The sequence below is a fragment of the Sapajus apella genome, unplaced genomic scaffold (assembly GCF_009761245.1).
Source record: "Sapajus apella isolate SASKATOON/1434 unplaced genomic scaffold, GSC_monkey_1.0 scaffold173, whole genome shotgun sequence".
In the NCBI taxonomy this organism is placed as follows: Eukaryota; Metazoa; Chordata; class Mammalia; order Primates; family Cebidae; genus Sapajus; species Sapajus apella.
Window position 1 is genome coordinate 710699 of NW_022437113.1, and position 8882 is coordinate 719580.

Here is an 8882-nt window from a genome sequence, read left to right on the forward strand (position 1 = left end):
GAGACAGAGTCTTGCTCTGTCACCCAGGCTGGAGTGCAGTGGCACCATCTCAGCTCACTGCAACCTCCGCCTCCGGGGTTCAATTGATTCTCCTGCCTCAGCCTCCCTAGTAGCTGGGATTATAGGTATGCGCCATCACACTTGGCTAATTTTTGTATTTTTAGTAGAGATGGGGTTTCACCTTGTTAGCCAGGCTGGTCTCGAACTCCTGACCTCAGGTGATCCGCCCGCCTCAGCCTCTTACAGTGCTGGGATTACAGGCGTGAGCCACTGCGCCAGCTAGATTAAACCGTTTTCCATGTTGCAACGCGGTTTCTCAGCTGCTGACATACGGAGTGCATGGAGCAACAGACCTGTCACAGCTGCAACCCACCGCACTGGAAGTGTCTGTACCCAGCTCTGCCGAACCAAGACCGGCGGTTCCTCTGGGCAGGGATGAATTTGCCCTTGTCTGGCCCAGAGAGGAGGTTGCACAGAACTGAGGAGCTGGGTTTTTTCTTTTTTTTTGTTTTTCAGACGGAGTCTCGAGGCTGGAGCGCAGTGGCGCGATCTCGGCTCACTGCAACCTCCGCCTCCTGGGTTCAAACGATTCTCCTGTCTCAGCCTCCTGAGTAGCTGGGACTACAGGTGTGCGCCACCACGCCCAGCTAATTTTTGTACTTTTAGTAAAGACGGGGTTTCGCCATGGTGGCCAGACTGGTCTCGATCTCCTGACCTCGTGATCCTCCCGCCTTGGCCTCTCAAAGTGCTGGGATTACATATGTGAGCCACCGCCCCCGGCCGGAGCTGGGGGTGTAGAGCAGGGTAGGCTGGTGTGAGGTCCAGCCACCAGACGGTGGAGGGGCAGGGGTGCCCCAGGTGCCAGTCCCTGTGCCTGCTCCACCTTTCTGCTGTGTCGGGCAGATAGTGGGTGTGTGGGTGTGTCTGCATGCGACAGGCATGGGTGGGAAGAGACACAGGACTCACTGGGGTCACACAGCAAGGCCCCCACTGGAGCCATAGGGTCTCCAGGCCTCTCCCCACCCCAGCACGTACCCACTGCCGTGCCAGCCCAGCCAAGCCTCCAGCCCTCAGGGTCTCAGCCTCAGCCCTGTCCTAGGGGATTTCTCTTTTAAATCAATTTATTTATTTAGATGGAATCTCGAGCTGTTGCCCAGGCTGGAATGCAGTGGTGCGATCTCAGCTCATTGCAACCTTTGCCTCCCAGGTTCAAGCAATTCTTCTGCTGATTCAGCCTCCCTAGTAGCTGGGATTACAGGCGCGCGCCACCATGCCTGGCTAATTTTTGTATTTGTCGTAGAGACCAGGTCTCACTCTGTTATGTTGGCCAGGCTGGTCTCGAACTCCTGACCTCAAGTGATCTGCCTGCCTCGGCCTCCCAAAGTACTGGGATTATAGGCATGAGCCACTGCTCTCAACCCCAAAATAAGAACTTTTTTTTTTTTTTTTGAGACGGAGTCTCACTCTGGTTGCCCAAGCTGGAGTGTAATGGTACTGTCTCGGCTCACTGCAACCTCCACCTCCTAGGTCCAAGCGATTCTCCTGCCTCAGCCTCCTGAGTAGCTGGGATTATAGGTATTCGACACCATGCCTGGCTAATTTTTGTACTTTGAGTAGAGACGGGGTTTCACCATGTTGGCCAGGATGATCTCCTGACCTCATGATCTGTCCACCTCGGCCTCCCAAAGTGCTGGGATTACAGGTGTGAGCCACCGAGCCTGGCCTAACATTTTTTTTTTTTTTTTTTTTTTTGAGACAGTGTCTTCCTCTGTGGCCCAGGCTGGAGTGCAGTGGTGCAATCATAATTCACCACAGCCTTAAACTCCTGGGTTCCAGTGATCCTCCTGTCTCAGCCTCCCAAGTAGCTGAGACTACAGTTGTGCACTCTCCATGCCTGGCTAATATTTTTCTAATAGAAATGGGGTCTCACTATGTTGCCCATGCTGGTCTCAAACTCCTGGCCTCAAGGGATCCTCCCACCTCAGCCTCCCAAAGCGCTGGAATTATAGGCACAAGCCACTGCACTCAGCCTCAATGACATTTTACATATGATCTACTCTTGAAACTACTTTGAAGATGAGAATCTAGAACATTCCCAGCCCCAGGAATCTCCAGGGCTTCTTCCCATCATACTCCCCAGCCCTGGATAAGAGGTGAGCTGGTCTCAATCATTAGGGATGAGTTTGTCTGTTTTCCTACATGATGGGAATGGGAATGAGTCAGCACATCCTCTCCTCTGCCAGTATCTTTCACACAATGTTTCTGAGTGATGCTCCATCCTTTTTCCTTGCTGTATAGTATTCCACCAAGCACATTCCAAAGGGGAGCTGCGGGTTCTGTGGGTATCCGTCACTTGAGAAGCAGGACGAGTAAGTAGTGGACTTTTTGTTTCTGTTTTTGTTTGTTTTAGAGACAGGGTCTGGCTCTGTCATCCACTCACTGCAGCCTCGACCTCCTGGGCTAGAGGGATCCTCCCACCTCAGCCTCCCAAGTAGCTGGGACTAGAGGCGTGTGCCACCACAACTGGGTAATTTTACTTTTTGTAGAGATGGGGTCTTGCTATGTTGTCCAGGCTGGTCTTGAACTCCTGAGCTCAAGCATCCTCCCTCCTTGGCCTCTCACAGTGCCGGGATCCTGAGATGATGATGTGAGCCACCGCATCCGGCCACTCCCCTGGCTCTGCTTCCCCAAATCTTTAACCAGTGACCTCATAGCCAGCCTCGTGGCCAAGCCGAGAGGAGAGAGAGTGGAGCGGATGCAGGCAGGTGGCCAGAGATGAGCTCAGCGGATCGGATCCTGTGTTCCCACTGACAGCTTCCGTGGGTCCCGGGAGGTGGAGTCACGGTGGAGATAAACAGCGCAGGGGCCAGAGGTCAGGCCAGTCCCTCCACCTGGCAGGGCCCCAGTCTCCCAAAATGTCCACCTCCCCCGCGCCCCGACTACCTTCCCCCAGCTCTCGGCGCTGCCAAACACACGGCGCTTTTGACAACCTACTTTTATCGATTGTTGCTTGTGATGTAAGGTAAACAGGGTCACAAGCAGGAGGTTTGGAAGAAGTACAAAAGTGGATTATTTAAAAGTTTCCTGCAGGTCCCGAGGACAGGGAGAAGTGCTGTCTCATGTTCGTGACAGTCCTCAAAGGTCGGCGTGTGCCCGTGCCATCTAGAGGGTTTCACGGCCAACCGGGTTCTTTGTGTTTTCTGTTTTTGTTTGTATAGAGAGATGGGGGTCTCACTATGTTGCCCAGGCTGGTCTCAAATGGCTGAACTCAAACGATCCTCCTGCCTTAGTGAGCCTCCCAAAGTGTTGGAATTATAGGCATGAGCCACTGTGCCCGGCCATGAGTCCGCTCTTTCTTATTTTTCAGACGGAGGTAGTTTCACTCTTGTTGCCCAGGCTGGGGTGCGGTGGCGCAGTCTCTGCTCACTGCAGCCTCCCAGGTTCAAGTGATTCTCCTGCCTCAGCCTCCCAAGTAGCTGAAATTACAGGCGCGCACCACCACGCCCGGCTTTTTAGTAGAGGCAGGGTTTCTCCATGTTGGTCAGGCTGATCTCGAACTCCCGAACTCAGGTGATCCGGCCGCCTTGGCCTCCCAAAGTGTTGGGATTACAGGCGTGAGCCACTGTGACCAGGCTTTTTTTAGTTTTATTTTTTTCTGAGATGGAGTCTTGCTCTGTCACCCCGGCTGGAGTGCAGTGGCGCAATCTCAGCTCACTGCAACCTCCACCTCCTGGGTTCAAGCAATTCTCTTGCCTCAGCCTCCCAGGTAGCTGGGATTATAGGCGTCCACCACCACACCTGACTAATTTTTGTATTTGTAGTAGAGATGGGGTTTCACTATCTTGGCGAGGCTGGTCTTGAACTCCTGACCTTGTGATCCACCTGCCTCAGCCTCCCAAAGTGCTGTGAGCTGCTGCACCTGGCCGACTTGGACATAAGTTTTGAGGGGCCAGATTCAACTCACTACAGCTGCTGAGCAAGGTGCCGGCCCAGGGACACCGTTCTCTGTGCCCGAGTACCCCAACACACGGAGACCGCGGACTGTGCTGGGAAGATGTGGTCCACAGAGGGCGGTGAAGCCCCCTGGGACAACCACAGCAGGCATCAGTGAGGGCGGGGAGGGAACAGGGAGGAGGATGGGGACCTCTGTAGTGTGCTGTGACACCAAGAAATCAAAGACAGGTGCCACGATTCATTCAACATTTGCTTCTCCAAAACTGCTGCTGAAACATAACCTCCAATGTGGCAGCGTCGAGAGGTGGGGCCTGTAAGAGGTGACTGGGTCACGAATGGTCGTTGAACCATTCACGGGTGCACAGATGAGACAGAATATCATCAAGTGGGACGGGTGGCTTTATAAGAAGAGAAAGGCTGGGCTCGGTGGCTCTCGCCTGTAATCCTAGTGCTTTGGGAGGTCAAGGTGGGAGGATCACTTGAGGTCAGGAGTTCAATACCAGCCTGGCCAACATGGCAAAACCTCGCCTGTACTGAAAATACAAAAATTAGCCAGGGGCGGTGATGCCTGTAATCCCAGATACTTGGGAGACTGAGGAAGGAGAATCGTGGAACCCGGGAGGTGGAGGTTGCAGAGAGCCAAGATTGCACCACTGCCCTCCAGCCTGCGTGACAGAGTGAGATTCCATCTCAAAATAGACAAAAATAAGTAAATAAAGGCCAGGCGCGGTGGCTCGTGCCTGTAATCCCAGCACTTTGGGAGGTCAAGGTGGGAGGATCACTTGAGGTCAAGAGTTCAAGACCAGCCTGGCCAATTTGCTGAAATCCCGTCTCTACTAAAAATACAAAAATTGGCCGGGTGTGGTGGCGCACCTGTAGTCCCAGCTAATCAGGAGACTGAGGCAGGAGAATCGCTTGAACCTGCCATGAGCCAAGATTGCACCACTGCACTCCAGCCTGGGTGACAGAGCGAGACTTCGTGACAAAATAAATACATAGGAAGAGAGATCTTAGCTAGTATATTCGGCTTCCTTGCCCTGTGACGCTCTGTGTCAGCCTCAATAACTGTAGGAAACAAACTCCTTTGCTTTGTTTCTTTTCTGGAAGGATTAGGGGAACAGAATTTGACTCTCTTGCCCAGGCAGGAGTGCAATGGCACGATCAGCTCACGGCAGCCTCAAACTCCTGGGCTCAAGGGATCCTCCTGCCTCGACCTCCCAAAGTGGTGACGTTCCAGGCGTGAGCCACTGCACCCAGTGAAATTCCTCTTCTTTATAAATGCCCAGCATCAGGTATTCTGTCATAAACAAGAGAAAATGAACTGTGACTAGGGAAATATTTTTTGAGCAGCTGTTTGGGTCAGGTGTCTGGGTCAGGTGTTTGCGTCAGGTGCTTAAGATACAATTTTTTTTTAAAGACACAGTCTGTCACTCAGGCTAGAGTGCAGTGGCGTGATCATAGCTCACTACAGGTTTGACCTTCAGTGCTCAAGGGATCTTCCCACCGCAGCCTCCTGAGTAGCTGGGATGACAGGGCCGTGCCACCACTATGGCCAGCTAAGTTTTTAGTTTGTTGGTAGAGATGAGGTGTCGCTATGCGGCCCAGGCTTGCCATGAACTCCTGGGCTCAAGTGATCCTCCTGCCTCAGCCTCCTAAAGTATTGGGATTACAGGCGTGAGCCACTGCATCTGGCCTCATCTTTATACAACCTGATGAGGTGGATACGTTACATCCATTTCACAGATGACAAACTGAGGCCAGAGAGGTGGGCTTGTCCTGGCCACACAGCCAGAAGCCAGCAGGGCTGGGGTTAGAGCCTCAAAAGGAGCCAGCCCCCGAGCCTGTTGCATCTCCCTCAGAGCCTCTAAAATAAAGGGATATGGCCGGGCGCGGTGGCTCACGCCTGTAATCCCAGCACTTTGGGAGGCTGAGGCGGGAGGATCACCTGCGGTCAGGAGTTGGAGACCAGCCTGACCAACATGGAGAAACCCCGTCTCTACTAAAAACACAAAAAATTAGCTAGGTTTGGTGGCACATGCCTGTAATCCCAACTATTCAGGAGACTGAGGCAGGAGAATTGCTTGAACCTGGGAGGTGGAGGTTGCAGTGAGCCGAGATCGCACCATTGCACCCCAGCCTGGGCAATAAGAGTGAAACTCCGTCTCAAAAAAAAGAAAGAAAGAAATGAGGGGATATGGCCACCCTAACAGGCCATGAGATGAGATTTTCACCAGCACAGTGTGGGGCCTATGGTTCTCCTGCAGGACCTGGGCAACGTGGAAAGAATGCAGTCTCAGAAAAGGGACACCCTGGCTGAATGCAGTGGCTCAGACACGTAATTCCAGCACTTTGGGAGGCCAAAGCAGGAGGATCACTTGAGGCCAGGAGTTGGAGACCAGTCTGGGCAAGATAGTGAGACTCCCTCTCTTTTTTTTCTTCTTTGAGACAGAGTCTGGCTCTGTTGCCCAGGCTGGAATGCATTGGTACGATCTTGGCTCACTACAACCTCCGCCTCCCAGGTTCAAGTGATTCTCCTGCCTCAGCCTCCCGAGTAGCTGGGATTACAAGTGTGTGCCACCATGCCTGGCTAATTTTCATACTTTTAGTAGAGACTGGGTTTCATCATGTTGGCCAGGCTGGTTTTGAACTCTTGACCTCAAGTGATCCACCCATCTCGGCCTCCCAAAGTGCTGGGGTTACAGGTGTGAGCCACCCCACCTGGCAGGGAGACCCTATTTCTAAAAAAATTTTTTTTTTTGAGAGGAAGTTTTGCTCTTGTTGCCCAGGCTGGAGTGCAGTGGCGCGATCTCGGCTCACGGCAAGCTCCACCTCCCGGGTTCAAGCGATTCTCCTGCCTCAGCCTCCCAAGTGGCTGGGATTACAGGCATGTGCCATCGCACTGGGCTAATTTTGTATTTTTAGTAGAGACGGTTTCACCATGTGGGTCAAGCTGAATTTCTGTCTTTATAGATTTACCTACTCTGAACATTGCATAGAAACGGAATCTTACACTATCTGTGTTGTAGTTTCGGCTTGAGGAAGAATCCTGCTGTAAAAGTGGGTGTACATGTTTTTGTTTAAACACCTGTTCTCATTTCACTTGGCTCTATACTGAGGAGTGGAATGACTGGATCACAGAGTAACCCTGTATTTAACTTGCTGGGGAAATGCCAAACCTTTCCTCTCAATTGTATTGTGAAATCTTTCAGGCATACACAAAAGCGTTAATAAGGAAATCACAAACACCCACCTATCCAGCACGCACCTAAAGAAACATCATTCCCGGCCGGGCGCGGTGGCTCACGCCTGTAATCTCAGCACTTTGGGAGGTCGAGGTGGGTGGATCACGAGGTCAGGAGTTCAAGACCAGCCTGACCAAAATGGTGAAACCCCCACCTCTACTAAAAATACAAAAAGTAGCCGGGCGTGGTGGTGCATGCCTGTAGTCCGAGCTACTCAGGAGGCTGAGGCAGGAGAATCACTTGAACCCGGGAGGTGGAGGTTGCAGTGAGCTGAGATCACACCATTGCACTCCAGCCTGGGAGACAGAGCAAGACCCTGTCTTAAAAAAAAAAAAAAAAAAAATGCTGGGCATGGTGTCTCACGCTTGTAATCCCAGCATTTTGGGAGGCTGAGGTGGGTGGATCACAAGGTCAGGAGATCGAGACCATGCTGGCTAACACAGTGAAATCCCGCCTCTACTAAAGATAGAAAAACATTAGCTGTGTATGGTGGCACGTGCCTGTAATCCCAGCTACTCAGGAGGCTGAGGCAGGAGAATCCCTTGAACGCGGCAGGCGGAGGTTGCAGGGAGCTGAGATCGCACCATTGCACTCCAGCCTGGGCGACATGACTTCATGTCAAAAACAAAACAAAAACAAACGGGCCAGGCGTGGTGGCTCACGCTTGTAATCCCAGCACTTTTGGAGGCCAAAGCAAGTGGATCATTTGAGGTCAGGAGTTGGAGACCAGCCTGGCCCACATGGTTAAACCCTGTCTCTACTAAAAATACAAAAAAATAAAATTAGCTGGTCGTGGTGGTAAGCGTTTGCAGTCTTAGCTACTTGGGAGGCTGAGGCAGAGCCTGCAGTGAGCTGAGATTACGCCATTGCACTCCAGCCTGGGCAACATCTCAAAAAAAAAAACAAAAAACACAAACCACCTAAAGCCTGAGAAGAAAAACTGGGGAGGGCTCCTTGGGAAATGCGGACATTCAGAAGAACCCACGTACTCGGGAAGGATTTAGAAATCTGTGCACCCATCCAGGGTAAGACTCATGCTCAGGAAAGATCTGAGCTCATAAGCTTTCACCACGGGCTGGTGGCCAGACTCAGGGCAGCCCTGGTGAAGTGTGGAAGGAGTGTCTCAGCCCAGAACTCATCTTGAAAGACTGGAAGAGGGCCGGGCGCAGTGGCTCACGCCTGTAATCCTAGCACTTTGGGAGGCTGAGGTGGGTGGATCACCTGAGGTCAGGAGTTCGAGACCAGCCTGGCCATCATGGTGAAACCCCATCTTAAAAAAAATAATAATAATAAATAAATAAAAGACAAGACTGGAAGAGGTAATTTTTTTTGGCTTTTTCTTTTTCTTTCTTTCTTTTTTCTTTTTTTTTTTTTAGCTCTGTCATTTCAAGGAAATCTCCAGCAAAACATGAGCTGCACCTGAGCTAAAGGAACAGAGAGACTTCAGTGAGCATGCATGACAGGGAATACATTTCTTGCAAAAAAAAAAAAAAGGTTGGAAAAGAATCTAAACAAAGAGATGACTACTGCCTCCCGCAATTAGAAACAGGAGCAAAACCCAGAAAACCCTCAGGAAGGTGGAGGATCTGATTTCTGGAGTTACCATATTTTAGAATATTCAAATGTTCACTTTTCAACAACAAAAACATCACAGGGCATAGAAAGAAACAGGAAAGTGTGGCTCAT